A 15,571-nucleotide genomic window follows, 5' to 3' on the forward strand; every position below is an offset into this window, starting at 1 on the left:
TAATATGTAAATTAGATAAATTTATTTTTATATTTTTAAAAGTAATATATAATCATGACTTCTTTTAATAACATTTATTTCGATATTTTAAAAATAATATATAATGATAAGTTTTTTAATAAGAATAAAAAATAAAGAAAATTACTCTTATTTAAAAACTCTCCTATATATAAAACAAACTCCTGAATTATAATCAGTGTTATCAAACCATCTAAATTCATTCTCCTCCTAAATTAAAACTTCAGAAAACCAAGCAAAATTAAAACCGCAGGTGCACTCTCTTAAACGAATATCTTTAGAATTTAAAATTTTCGTTAGTAATTAAAAAAAATATCATATATGTATAGACTATTTTTAAAAATAAATAAAATAAGGATCCAATATAAATTTAGAGGGAAGAATACAATTTTTTTCCAGTGTAATTTTTTTTTTATGAATTTACATTATGTAAATGTTTTGTATAGTTATTTAATTTTTATTTTTAATTTTTTTAGTTTTGGTTAATATAACAAAAATTTTGAAGACGGACGCATATCATACTGGGCTATAGAATGAGCCTCTCAACTCAATACCCATGACTTTCCCTATTTAGTAACATTAAAATAAAAAATTTCTTATTTTAGATAAAAAAGCAACAAAATTATAATAAAATCCCTATCAAACTGTCTAAATTTTATCTAAAAAAATTTATTGGTCATTTCCATTCAAATTTTACTGCAACCGTTCAAAATTAAAGTAATACTTTTCAAAGCAATATCGAATTTTAAGAATTGATTTTATGGTTAAGCCTGTTGAAATTAGGATTTTTTTTACCTATCATACAAAAAAAAAAAATTAAAATTTTACCCTTCAAGAGTGATGTTCTTATAGTAAATCAACATTTTTTTTTTTCTACTTAAGACTATAACTATTATATTAACAACGTGATGGTAAATTTACATCATGACCGAAGTCAAGAACTCTGCTCGTGTAGGAGGCAGAACTGTCCAAAACAAACATATTTGTAAACTGTCTAATTTTGTGTCCCTCGCAGGGGATCGATCTCTGATACATAAGACAGTGCAAAAACTCAAAAAAACTAAGGAATACCAAAGATCCTAGAACCTAGTCGCCTTACAGTCGTGCCCAGTGGTGAAGGGCATTCTGCCAAAAAAAGAAGCGTGGGTGGACTTGCTATTCATCAAGGGGCTCTTCTATGATGCGACACCAGCCCATGTCTGGTAATTCCTCTGTCTGAGTCGCGTTCTGAGCAACGGGATCTGGATCAACCATCATCGCTTCCTGGGCTCTGCCCGCTTGTTCATTTGTTTCCTGCTGAGGGGCATTTTCCGCAGCCAACTGAAATGATGAAGAGGGAGCCGGGATTGCCCTTGAATTCCCTGACTGTATCCTTATATCTTCTGCTTGGCTTTCTTCCTGAAAAACCACTGTAAAATAGGCAGTGATCCTGGGTCTGTTCAGTGCGCTGTCAAAGGTAAAGATGGCGGAGCCAGAGGTAGGGATAGGTCCGGGCCGAGAGCTGGTGGCGCGAGATCTTCCTCTTCTGCTGCGTGTTGAAGGCCTGCGCCTCCCTGACAATTCGCTGGAAGACGATTCAGTTGGAGCCCTCCTCGGCTGCCCCCTGCGGCTGCCCATCCTTGGTCTCAGACGAGGCATCTTGCTATTGACGACGGCCCAGGTCCAGGATTGCAGCTCCAGAGTACTAACCAATTGTTGGCAGCAGCTTTGCCTTCTTGTCGAGCCTCCTTTGCTGAGCTTGGACCCTTCCTTCTGGTGTGCCGAATCTGGATCAGAAAAATCCCTACTTGTATATGAAACCAATGACCAGACAAAGAGATGAGTTACCGAGATATGTAAATGTAAAAACCAGTTTGAAACACCTAAAAGATACCCGGGTAGGAGAAAAACTAGCTTCGCAGGGATGGCCAAGCCCATCAACACCAGAACCCGTTTCCCCTCATGCTCCCTGGAATTCGTTGCGAGACCGGAGGTAAGCGGGAAGAGCAACAAAGCCAATGAAGTTTCCATCTCCCCAGGCCCTCCTTTGGCTTTAACATTCCTTGTCATTTCTCGGGAGGCTCCTCCCATAACTGCTACATTGATGGCTCGTGCTTTCTGCTGCATGCTGGTGCGTGCGAAGCTGATCTCCTTCACTGCAAACCTGGTGTGCAAGCTGAACCGGTTGCCTTGCAATCCCAAATAACCTTTCAACTGCTTATGTCGTGTGCCAGATGCCGTAACCTCTTCACGTTCCTTGTACTGGTCAGGCAAGTGGCATTCTGCCTTGCCCAGCCCCTATCCCGTCATTTTAATTCTCACCGCAGGCACCCGCATCCGGGGGAGCAGCATCCTTTTGAACTAGAAGTTTGCATTCCTATTCATGATCATGGTTTTGGATTATGTCGAGCGTCCCTGTGATAAGAGTGTGTTTAGATTCCACACCCAGGTTGGCTAGGAGGTCCGCAACCTTGTTTCCTTCCCTTTTAACATGAGTGAAGATGATGGCCCGATTATTGTGAAGCCATTGTTCTAAGGCCTCCAATCTAGCTTCAAGTCTCCAGCTTTTGGCAATTTTCCTGGCATGAGTCCCATTAAGGATTTGCTTGGCCATGTTGATGAGGACGAGGGAGTCACCTTCAATTTCCAGGGGGTGAAAGTTGTGATTTCTGGAAAGGAGAAGTCCTTGCCACAGTCCCTCCAATTCTGCCGAGTTATTGGTGTCCCATCCTATGTTGCCAAAGTAGATAAGGAGGGGCGAGCCTTCATGATTTCTGAAGATTCCCCCATATCCAGCATTTCCGGGGTTGCCCTTTGATGCTCCGTCAAAGTTGAGCTTGAAAGTATGCTTTGGAGGGGGGGTCCAGGATTCCGTCTTTTCTTTGCTACTTTCTGAGGGGGCTTGAGATGGATTTCCCTGTGGGAGAGGAAAATTCCAATTAGCCCAAATGGCCTTCTCATTTGCCAGAGTGGGAAAATCATCTGGCATCCATGTGCGGAGCGCCAATGTCTCCTTGAGGTTCAGACAGAAGTTGCCCCAGATGATCTCTAGAGGAGTTGTTTGGTCTTTGAATATGCGCTTGTTCCTTTCCTTCCAGATACACCAAGTGAGGAGCCCAGGTATTAATCTCCATAATTGGTTGAGAACTTCACTTTTGTATGGATTCTGATGCCATTGGCGAATTGAGTCAGTGATATCGTCTGATACCCTGCATCTTCTTTGGCATCGAAAGCTGGCTTTCTCCCACATCTGGTTAGCAAGGGTGTAGGAATCCAGAAGGTGCTGAAGGGTTTCCTCCTGCGATTTACAATTGACACATATTGAGGGACCATGATATTTTCTTCGCCTGAGTTTGTCCCATGTTAGTATTTTCCTATGCCCCACCAGCCATAGGAAGAGTGAGACTTTGGGCCAGGTACCTGCTGACCATATTCTTCCCCATATAGGATCCAGGGGCGAGGTATTTGAACTTATGATTTTGTATGCTTCTGTGGTGGTGAAGGTTCCTTTTGGCGAGTAGCCCCAACGTAGGATGTCTTTGCCCTCGGAGTATCTCACCTGGCATTTTTGGAGCTCCCCTTCCAGTTCCTTGATGGTCTGGTGATCCGCTCTACTGATTATCATTTCACTTTGCTGCCACTGCCTGTATCCTCGATCTGTTTCCTGAGTCTAGTAGTGCCATATCTCTTTTTGATGTTGCTCTTCCCCAGAGTGGCCTGGAAGTTGACTGAGAAAGCCGCTGAGCTTTGGCAGCTGGTTCCAAGCATCCATCCAAAAACGTGTTGTTCTGCCATTTCTGACTTCCCAAAAACTGTGTTGTTGTATCATTAGGAAGTGTTGTTTAGCTGCATTCCAAATGAGTGAGCCTTTTACATTGGGCATTATTCTGATGAGCTCCTCCTGTGGCCTGTGATTGGCATATTTAGCTGTCCAAATGACCGCACATGGTTTTTTGGGGGTAGATAGCCATTGCCACTAGACTTTTGTGCACATTATAGCATTACTGTGACTGGGGTCTCTCAGCCCAATACCCAATTTCTCCTTAGGCTTGCATGCAGTGGTCCATTTTACCAAAGCCCATTTGCGATTTGTTCCGGTCGCTCCCCAGAGAAAGTTGCACTGTAGATTCTTTATTCTTTTGATCACCCATTTAGGAGCTGCAAGGATTGAAAATAGGTAGAGCGGCATTGCCTGTAGTACAGCCTTGATTAGCACTAGTCTGCTAGCTATATTCAGAGATCTGTGAGTCCATGAGTTGAGTCGGTGATCAAGCTTCTCAAGGAGCAAGCGCCAAGAGGTATGCTTGATAGCCGAGTCAATAAGGGGGGCTCCAAGGTATTTGGAAGGGAGGGAGTCTATGGAAAAACCTAGAATTCGAGCAATGGCCCGTTGAACAACAGGAGGAGTGTGGAAGAAAAAAATTTGAGATTTGGTCTTATTAATGCTAGTTCCTGAAGCCTCGGCAAAGTCGTTCAGCAGGGATTTGTACATTGAAGCTTCTTGAACAGATGGGTACCCGAACAGCATGTTGTCATCGACAAACTGCTGATGGGTTATAGCTGGGGAGTTATGGATGGAAAGGCCTTTGATTTGCTGGGAAAGGAGAGCCTGGTTAATGTGGCGGCCTAAACCTTCCGCCATGAGAACAAAGAGGAATGGCGAGAGAGGATCGCCTTGCCGAATGCCTCTTGAGGGACTAAAAGGACAGGATGGAATGCCATTGACAAGGATGGAGAAGAAAGTTGAGGATATGAGACTCAGAATCCATCGAACCCACATTGGTGAAAAACCAAAAGCTATTAACATTTTTTGTATGTATATCCAACTTAGCTTATCAAAAGCTTTTGACAAGTCCAGCTTGAGAATCATACCTGCTTGTTTGGTGTGCTTGAGAGAGTGAATGACTTCGTGCGTGAGGATGATGCCATCCAAGATCTGTCTCCCTTCCACGTAGCTGGATTGTTCAGGCGAAATGAGCAGGGGCAGCAACGGCTTTAATCTATTGGCTATGACCTTTGATATCACCTTGTAGATTACATTACATAGAGCAATTGGACGAAACTTGTCCGGGGTAATGTTGCATTCTTCCTTTGGAATGAGTGCAATAAATGTTGAATTGAGAGAGGGCAGAAGCCAGTGAAGTGAGCGCGATTCCTCCACCACCTGCCAAACTTCATCTTTTATCAACTCCCAGAAGGCATGGAAGAAAGTGGTAGTGAAGCCATCCGGGCCAGGGGCTTTTCCCTCCTTGAGCTGATGCATTGCAGTGTCTACTTCTTGTTGTAGAATAGGGTGAAGAAGGAGCTTATTGTGTTCTTCAGTGATTATTTTTGGCACATTTCGGGTGATTTTTTCAATAGCTGGCAGTCTATCTGTTTGGGGCTCTTGGTGAACTTGCCGAAAGTACCTTATGAATTCTTGCTCAATCTCATCATGCTCTTCTACTCTTTCCCCATCCTGCTTCTGAATGAAAGGGATAGTGTTGTGCATTCTCTGCTGTACAGTTGTTCTGTGGAAGAACTTGGTGTTTCTCTCCCCTTCCTTCAACCACCTTATCCTTGATTTTTGCTTCCATAATATTTCCTCCTACTTTCTCCTCTCCTCCAATTGATTGTGAATGTGTTTCTCCTGTTCCAAAGTTTCTTCATTGTGTCCCCCGGTGATTATTTTCTGTTGGAGCTGTTTCATTTCCCTGTTTAGGTCCTGTTGCGCCTGAAAAATGTTTCCAAAGGTTTCTTGATTCCAGAGCTTGATGCGAGTTTTGAGATATTTGAGTTTCTGTTGAAACTAGAACATTTTGGATCCTTCAGGCGGATGGAAGTTGTTCCAGGTATTTCTGATGAAGTCTTTGAATGCGGGGTGAGTAAGCCAGAACGCTTCAAAGCGGAATGGTCTTTTATTGGCATTGCCCGGTCTTTGCCACTGAAGGGAAATGGGCCAGTGGTCAGAGCCTGCGTATGGGAGAATTGCTGCCGCTATGTCTCCTCCTAAATGGACCGCATTATCAGACATGAGGAATCGGTCTAGTTTGGATGCGATTTGTTGCCTTCCAGTCTGGCGATTACTCCATGTATGTATTCCATTACAAAACTGAAGATCGATTAGAGCGTTGTTTTGGATGAACTCCTTGAAGTGTTCATTTTCCTGCTCCATCCTGGCTCGTCCTCCTTGCTTTTCCTCTAATTTAGTTATCATGTTAAAGTCTCCTCCAATAATCCATAGGGGATGGACTCTGTGAAGATTCAGTGCTTCTATCGTGTCTAGTAAAGCCATTTTATTACCTGCCTCCTGTGGGAAATAGACATTTGTAAGATGGCCGTGGATGTTAGTACCTAATATATGAAAAGTGGCCTGAATAATGTGGTGGGATGCATGTATATCTGAGAGCGTTATCGCTTGCGGATTCCACGCAATAGCCAGTCCGCCTGAGGCCCCGGAGGCATCCACTGCTACTGAACTACTGCCTATCCAAGCTCTGGAAAGTATATTTCCCAGAGTGTTACTATTACACTTTGTTTCTTGAAGGAAGCAAATCTATGGCTTTTCCTGCTTTATCATGTTCTTTATCATTCTATGTTTCCCTGGGCTATTGAGCCCCCTTAAATTCCATGAAGTGAGCTTCATAATTCACTACTGGCGGTGGGTTTGTAGTACTTAGTCAGCTTCGCATATCTGCCTGAGTCAACCAGGATTTTCCCTAATGCGATTGTTCGTTGAAGATCAGTTCTTCTCCCTCTCTTCTTGGAGTCTCTTGGTGTGAGACTACCATCCCAATGACTGCCCGGTTGAATGCCTAGCTGATGTTGCTGGTACGCCCTGGCTATGATGACTTCCAGTGTGCTAAGCTGGTGCTCTGGAATCTTGTCAAACTCCTTCTTTTTGCATGCTGATTCGAGCTCCAGAATGTCAAGTCCTCCCAGGTCGAAGCTTTCCGGTTCTTCGTCCATCACCTGTGGCTGGTTCATGTCTTCTGGGGCTATGGCTATGCTCATAGATTGGATGGGAGAGCCATCCACATCCATATCCTTTGCCTTCCCACTCGAGATCTTTCTGTTCTCTTTAGGAGGCCCACGGTCCTCTTCCGGATGGCTAAGAATGGGAGTGGATCCAGAGGGAGGAGGGTTGGCGGAAGCAGAGAAGGGCGGGAGCCTTGATTTCGAATACAGGGGCTGATCTTCAGAGGTATTGGTTAGAATCTCGAAGCTATTGCTGGTAGAAGGAAAGGATGCAGCTTCTGGCTGGGGTTTTTTCCCATTCGAGGGTTTTCTATGCGATCTTTTGTGATTAGTTACCTTGGTGAAACCATCTTGGGTCTGCATGTCAGAGGGATCAGGGGATTGAGGCTTGGCATTTAGCGGGCAGTCCCTAAAGAGATGCCCATGAGCATGGCATTTGCGACAGCGAAAGGGTACATGTTCATAATCCAATGGTTGAGTCCATTCATAATCATCGTGAAAGAGACTTACCGAGTCTGGCAAGGCCTTATCTAGGTGCATGAAAACACAAATGCGGGCATAGGATGTATATTTGCGCAACTTCGTTTCTTCTGCCGCTTTTATATATTCCCCCAGCCCGTTTCCTATATCTCTAAGTGATTCTTCATCCCAATATTCCTCTGGCAGTGAGTACATCCTGATCCACACTGGCGCCCAGCTGAGATCCTCCTTGTCTGGGTTGAATCTTGCTACCCATTCCCTTAGATAAAGGCCTGCAGAGTTGAAAAAGTATGGCCCTTCATCCATTATTCGATTCCTGTCTTCGATGCAGAGAAAGATCACCATGAAGAACCCTTTTGGTCCTAGCTGCAGAGTGACATGACCCTTGGGTTTCCATTTAGCCGAGATCCATCCATGCAATGCTTTTTCTGTAGGCCAGAATCCAATAAATTTTCCAATGAGTGCATGATCCCTCATATACTGGATTCTCCCATTGATTCTATGACTGGTTAGTTCTATCTTGGGCCTTTCAGCTGCTATGGGTTTGCATGTCTTTGAGGTGACCTTGGGTGCTTCTGCATGCACTGTATTCCTTTCTGGTATCTCGTTGTTTCTTTCTGACTGGCTGGGGGGCGCATTTGTTTTGTCTTGCAGAGGGGGTTCTCTATGGTCCTCTTCCTCATGTTCTGACCCTGAAAGTAAAGACCCGGTTTGCGCTGAGGGCTCTCGATCAGATTTGGGGGAGGGCTTTGAGGCCCCCCCTAGGATTTTCCCATTTCTGCTCTCGCTATACCAACGGCTTATTGTCGTTCTTCGATCGGCTACTGCTGTGGTGCGGCTGGGGAGATGCACTCTGCGTCGTTGCAAGGTTTTGCTCAAACCCTAGTTGCAGAGCTCATCCGTCCGTCAATATGTTTCTCTTCCTAATAGTAAATCAACCCTTCACCAATGAAGACTTGATTAAAAAAATTACCCTTCAATAACATAATTATGTTGAAAAAATTGACCTATTTTTCATAAATAAAAATACAAAATGAACATAACACACAAATGAATTATTAAATCTTGAATCTTGGTTTGAAATTGCATGGAACAGTCACAATAAAAGCTTTGGAATCTGAAATTAAATGGTAAAATGACAAAATGAACATAACACACAAAGCACTTATTAAATATTGAATCTTGATTTGAAATTGCATTGAACATTCACAATAAAAGCTTTGGAACCATAACATTTGTATAAATGATACATGACTAAGGAGATATTATATAAAATTATTTAATGTTATCAATAAAAATTCAAAAGCAGATTCATTAGTATGGTTTATGTTATGATGTACACAATCTAATAAATATTATTGAATTTAAAGATAAAATATATATTTTTACCGTATATATTTTAGCATTTATTTGGATCATAGGATATACACTAATATTAACAAGATTGAAAGCACATTATCTCAACCTTTTAAAAATTAAAAGGCTAAAGTTATAATAAATGGACATTGTGGATCTCTTAACATCATTTTGTGGGATTATGTTATCATAAGGTAACAAAAGTTTCTATCTCTATACACCTGATAGAAATAGTCTCATAACACTAACTCACACCAAAAACTCGTCAATTCCAAGTTAGAAACATGTTATTGAGACCAAATATTTTCCAATTCCAAGCTGGAAAAAGAGACTTATTGCATTGATTATTTTATCTCCCTGATAGGAATAAGTCTAGAAATACCATTGTTTTTAACAATTCTAAAACAGAAAGTCATGTATACATAATTGACACAAAAAACTTGTTAATTCCAAGCTAGAAGAAAAAACTTATTGCATTGATATTTTTTCTCTCTCAATGGAATAAGTCTAGAAATAAGAATTATTATAAGTAATTCTAAAACAAAAATAGTTTCTAACACAACTCATACCAAAAACTTGTTAATTCTAAGATAAAAACACATTACTTGCACAGAAAACTTGTAACTCCAAGGCAGAAACACACTATACATTACTCACACCATAAACTTGTTAATTTCAAGCTAGAAGAAGAGACTTATTGCATTGATATTTTGTCTCAATGGATGGAATATGTTTAGAAATAACAATTATTATGAACAATTGTAACACAAAAATAATCTCTAACACATAACTCACACCACAATTCTATCAATTCCAAGTTAGAAATACATTACTTACACTAAAAACATTGATATTTTACCTATCTGAAAAGAATAAGTCCATCCTTTCACTCAAAAGTTTAGGTAGCAAAATTACTAAAGAAAGGTTCTCTCTTTCCTTATTGAGGAGTAGGCCTTCAATAATATATGTGTGGGAGACATGAAGGTTATCTCTTTTCTTGTTGAGTAGTAGGCCTTCAATGATACTTATATGTGTGAAGGAAGGTTATTCATTTCCCTCCTAAGAAAGAGGCTTTCAATGACATACATGTGTGTTTATATGTGTGAAGGAAGGTTATGTAGTTCAATGAGTTACTAATCAATCAAGAAAGAAGGCATATACAATTACGATTAACCAAGAAAGAAGGCAACTGTCTGGAAAACTGAATGCACACACACAAGTAACAACATAGGATTTACGTGGTAAAACCTTGACACGGTGTCAAGGAAACATCCACGGGGCAAGGGATTGGAATCTCTATTCAATCAATAAATGATTCTCCATACAATAGTTTGGGCATTCATCAGTTTTATATGAGCCTCCTCAGTTACATAACCAATGTTTCGATATAAAACTAACTTGTTACTAATTAACATATTTTACCCAAATTTACATAATTAGTTGTCAAACTTCCAACAAACTCCACCTTGACAACAATTTTCCTAATCCCTTGCCCATGCCCATTCATCATCTTTTCTACAAGCCAAGAGAAGCTAAACACCATCGTAGCTTCTCTACTGTAACTGGCTTTGTGAATATGTCTGCACAATTCTCTTGTGTATGGACCTTTTGAAGAGCTACTTTTCCGCCATCGATTACATGTCTCGGAAAATGATACCTTACCTCAATGTGCTTGGTTCTGTTGTGATAAGTAGGATTTGTAGCCAAATTAATAGCACTTTGACTGTCACAAAGTACATTCAATTTCTCCTGTGTCCTTCCAATCTCATCAAGTAAACCCTTTAACCAGATTGCTTCTTTACTGGCATCTGAAGCAGCTATATATTCTGCTTTGGTAGTGGAAAATGCATCTGTTTCTTGAAGCTTTGACATCCAACTAATTGCTCCACCTGCAAGAGTAAAGACATAACCTGTAGTAGATCTTCTTTTGTCCAAATCACTTGCATAATTAGCATCTACATATCCACAGATTGATCCTTCACTACCATTAAAGATGATGCAATGATCACTTGTGCCTCTTAGATATCGAAGCACCCATTTCACTACTTGCCAATGTTCTTCACCTAGATTTGCCATGAACCTACTGACAACTCCAACTGCATGTGAAATGTCAGGTCTTGTAGATACCATCGCATACATTAAGTTGCCTACAACATTTGCATACGGTAGATGAGACATATACTACTTTTCTTCATCAATTCTAGGACTCAAAACTGAAGAAAGCTTAAAATGCGAAGCTAATGGAACATTAATAGGTTTCACATTGTTCATACAGAACTTTTCAAGTACTTTCTCCACATACCTCTATTGTGATAACCAAATCTTACCATTTTTCATGTCTCTGTGTATCTCCATGCCTAAGATATGTTTTGCTGCTCCAAGATCCTTCATATCAAATGTCCTAGAGAGCTGAGCCTTTAACCTGTTGATCTCTTCCATGCTTTTGCTTGCAATAAGCATATTGTCAACATACAAAGCTAAGATAATGAATATGACATTGAAACTTTTGAAGTATACACAATGATCATACTCCTTATAAAGTTCTGGTTCACCATGAAGGAATCAAACTTCTTGTACCATTCTCTGGGAGACTGTCTCAGACCATACAATGATTTCTTGAGCTTGCAAAGTAATCTTCTACTACGACCTTGTACAAAACCTTCTGGTTGTTCCATATATATCTCTTCATTCAAATCACCATGTAGAAGATCTGTTTTAACATCTAACTGTTCTCACTCAAGGTTAAGTAATGTAGTTAGTGCCAACACAGTACGAATAGAAACAAGTTTTCCAACTAGTGAAAAAATCTCATGAAAGTCGATACCTTCAACATGAGAATACCCTTTTGCTACCTGTCTCGCCTTATACCTTTTGATACTTCCATTAACTTTCCATTTCAGTTTGAAGACCCATTTGCATCCAACAACACTTCTCCCTTCAGGAAGTTCTACAAGATCCTAGGTATTGTTCTTGGCTAAGGAATCAATTTCTTCTTTCATAGTCGTTTTCTATTTTTCGCTATCTGTATCATCTACTGCTTCCTAATAACAAGAAGGTTCCCCATCTTCAATAATAAAAGAAAAAGATGAAGTAGAATCTTCATACCTTTTGGGAGCTTTTCTTTCCCTTGTAGACCTTCTTAGAGTGTCTGGTTGCTAAACTGGTTCAGAAACTTCAACAGCTTCCTTTGTATCTTCAACACCTTTTCCTCTAGAAGTCTCTTCTTCCTTTTGACTGTCACCGAAAGGTCTAGCCTCCAACTGAACTTGCTGATTTGGCGATATCTATTCTTGTCAATTCTTTCAACATTTGATTTTAAAAGAGAAGATTCATCAAATGTTACATCTCTACTAATGACTATCTTCCGCAATGTAGGATCCCACAACCTGTATCCTTTCACTGCATAGTCATACCCAACAAAGAGATAACATTTCGATTTTGGATCTAATTTTGAACGCTGGTTTTTAGGAATAATAGAATAAGCATCACAACCAAATATCCTTAAATGTGAATAATCACAAGACTAACCTGTCCAAACTTCTTCAATAATTTTACAATTAATTGCTACTGAAGGCGATCTGTTAACTAAATAACAAGCAGTAGATACTGCTTCTGCCCACAACTCCTTTTGCAAGTTAGCATTGCTAATCATGCTTCTAGCTCTTTCCATAAGAGTCTAATTCATACATTCAACAACACCATTTTGCTAAGGAGTCTAAACAATAGTGTTGTGTCTAATAATTCCTTCATCATTACAGTATTGTTCAAATTCTATTGAAGTGAATTCACCACCATTGTCAGTTCTTAAACATTTAATTGATTTTCCTGTTCTTTTCTCTACCATTTTTTTAAATTGTTTAAAGACATTGAATACATCATGTTATTTTTTAGCATAAAGACCCAAACTTTACGGGATAAATCATCAATAAACGTTTAAAAATATAGAGCACCCCCATATGATACAACAGGAGATGGTCCCCACAGATCAGAATAAATATAGTCTAAAATATCTTTACTATTATGATTTCCAGTTTTAAATTTCTGTTTACACTGTTTTCCATACACACAATGTTTACAGAAATCTAGCTTCAAAGATTTCAGATCGGGAAGAGATTTATGTTTCATCAGTATCTGAAGACCTTTCTCGCTCATGTGACCCAATCACTGATGCCATAGACGAGTACCTGCTTCTTCTTTTTCTGATGCAACCGCTGCTTCACTGACCTGAGTACTTCCTTTGAGTCTGTAAATATTTCCGACCTTTTTTGCTTTCATAACAACTAGGGAACCTTTAAAGACTTCCAGCATACCATTCTGACCTGTAAACTTATAACCATCTGAATCCAATACTCCCAAAGAAATCAAATTTTTCTTCAAATCAGGTACATGTCTAACACTAGTTAATGTTCTAACTGTGTTATCATACATCTTAATCCTGATATTTCCCACCCCAACAGTCTGACATGATACATTATTACCCATAAACACAGAACTACCATTTACATTTTCATACAAATTAAACCAATTTCTGTGTGGATACATGTGATGAGAAGCACCAGAGTCTAACAGCCAACTTTCTAAAACCTGAGAGACATTACATTCAGGTGAAGTTTCATCTGTCATACATAATTCTTCAGCAGATAAAACTTTGTCTATCATACCTGAATTGACCTGATTTGCTTCCTTCTTCAGGTTATCGGATTCTTTTCATTTCCAACAGTCTTTCTTCAGGTCTCTAATTTTATTGCAGTGCCAACATTTTGCCTTACACTTCTTTCCCTTCGATTTAAGTTTGGAAGATCCCTTTGTTTTTTCTCCTCTTTCGTTTGACCGTCCTCTAGTTATCGTGGCTTCTGATGCAGCTGTTTCAGTACTGGATTTCCATCGTACTTCTTCAGACAAGAGAGCTCCCACAACTGATTCAAATTTCAAAGAATCAACGGTTCTCAAGCTGATTGAAGTTACGAAGTGGTCCCATGATTGAAGCAGAGAACATATAAAGGTTATAGCTTTGTCTTCTTCCTGAATTTTAACTTCCATATTTGTTAATTAGCATATGAGTGTATTAAAAACATTCAAATGTTCTGCAAATTTTGAACCCTCCTTCATTCGAAGACTGTACAATTGTCTTTTTAGATAAATTCTATTAGTTAACAACTTTGTCATATAGAGTTTTTCCAGTTTTTCCCATAAACCTGAAATTGTACTCTCTTCAACAACGTTGAAGAGAACTTCATCCGCTAGGCATAACCTGATGGTACTCAGAGCTCGGGCATCCAAGTCCTCCCAGTCCGAATCAGTCATGGTTGCAGGTTTCTTAGTTGCCCCGTCCAATGCCTTGTGCAACTCTTGTTGCACCAGTAGATCCCTAACTTTCAGTCTCCAAAGAGCAAAATTGCTCTTGCTGATGAATTTCTCCACCTCGAATTTTGCATTCGACATCTTGGCCATTTCTTTTTTAGGGTTTCAGTCTTTCAAGTCTTTCAACTAGTGTTTATATTTTTTTGTTTCCCTTTCTTCAAAAAACTTTTTGTATTCAAAAAAAGATAATTCCCCTTTTTTCAAACAAAAAAAAACCCTTAAATAGATTTTTCCTTCAAATTAATGAAAAACCTTTGTTTTTCTTTCCTTCAATTTTAATGAAAAAACCCTTTGATTTTTATTTTCCTTCCTTCAATTTAAATGAAGAAAAATCCTTTGATTTTTTTCTTTCCTTCAATTTGAACAAATCCACCCCTTTGTTTTTCGCAAATTTCTGGAAAAAATTTCTAGCAAAATTTCTCTCAAAATTTATCAAAAATTACCCAGATCCATATCCGCTGATCAGGCTCTGGAGTCCCTCCTCGACGACTCTAGAAGGATGCAGGCTCTGCTCTGGTAGCACCTCTGGCTGCAAGCTCCCTCACCACAACAGTGTTGCTCTTCAAGTTTTCCAAACTAGCAACCTTCAAGCCAGCAGCATGCAGATATAAAGAGATAACCTCTGGTGCGATGGTTCCATGCAGAACACAGGAACCATTATGGTAACGTGCAGTCAATGCAACCCCCTCGACATTTTACAAACCAACAACTGGTCCATGCAGGGCAGAGGGTCTTCTTCAGCACACACTTCAACAGACACGCAAAGGGTTTGTGGCTCTGGTCTTCACGGCCTCCCTTCCTCACATAGAGAATACATGCACAAGCAAAGGGTTTGTGTCTCTAGTCTTCATCGTTCCAAACTCCTCGCTTCTCAACCTTCGGCAATATGTAACACGCAACAACTCTTCAAGCCTTTCTCTCTTTCACGTAGCAATGCTCAGCCATGTAGCAATGAAGTTCACGGAGCCACGCTTCACACCTTCCACACAGCAATGGAGTTCAGGCAGCAATGGGCTTCTCCACACAACCATCTTCCTCTATAGCGGCAAGCTCACTCACACACAGAAGGCCCTTTTTGTCCATACACATTTCACTCAACTCAAAAAAAAACTCAACTCAATTTGCTCTGATACCATTTGTAGTTCAATGAGTTACTGATCAATCAAGAAAGAAGGCATATACAGTTATAGATTAACCAAGAAAGAAGGCAATTGACTGGAAAACTGAAAGCACACACACAAGTAACAACACAGGATTTACGTGGTAAAACCTTAACAGGGTGTCAAGGAAACATCCACGGGGCAAGGGATTGGAATCTCTATTCAATCAATAAATGATTCTCCATACAATAGTTCTGGCATTCATCAGTTTTATATGTGCCTCCTCAGTTACATAACAGATGTTTCGGTATAAAACTAAC

This window comes from Pinus tabuliformis, chromosome X, assembly GCF_031772625.1.
Source record: "Pinus tabuliformis cultivar Carrire ecotype Pingquan chromosome X, CPIR1, whole genome shotgun sequence".
NCBI classification, from domain to species: domain Eukaryota; kingdom Viridiplantae; phylum Streptophyta; class Pinopsida; order Pinales; family Pinaceae; genus Pinus; species Pinus tabuliformis.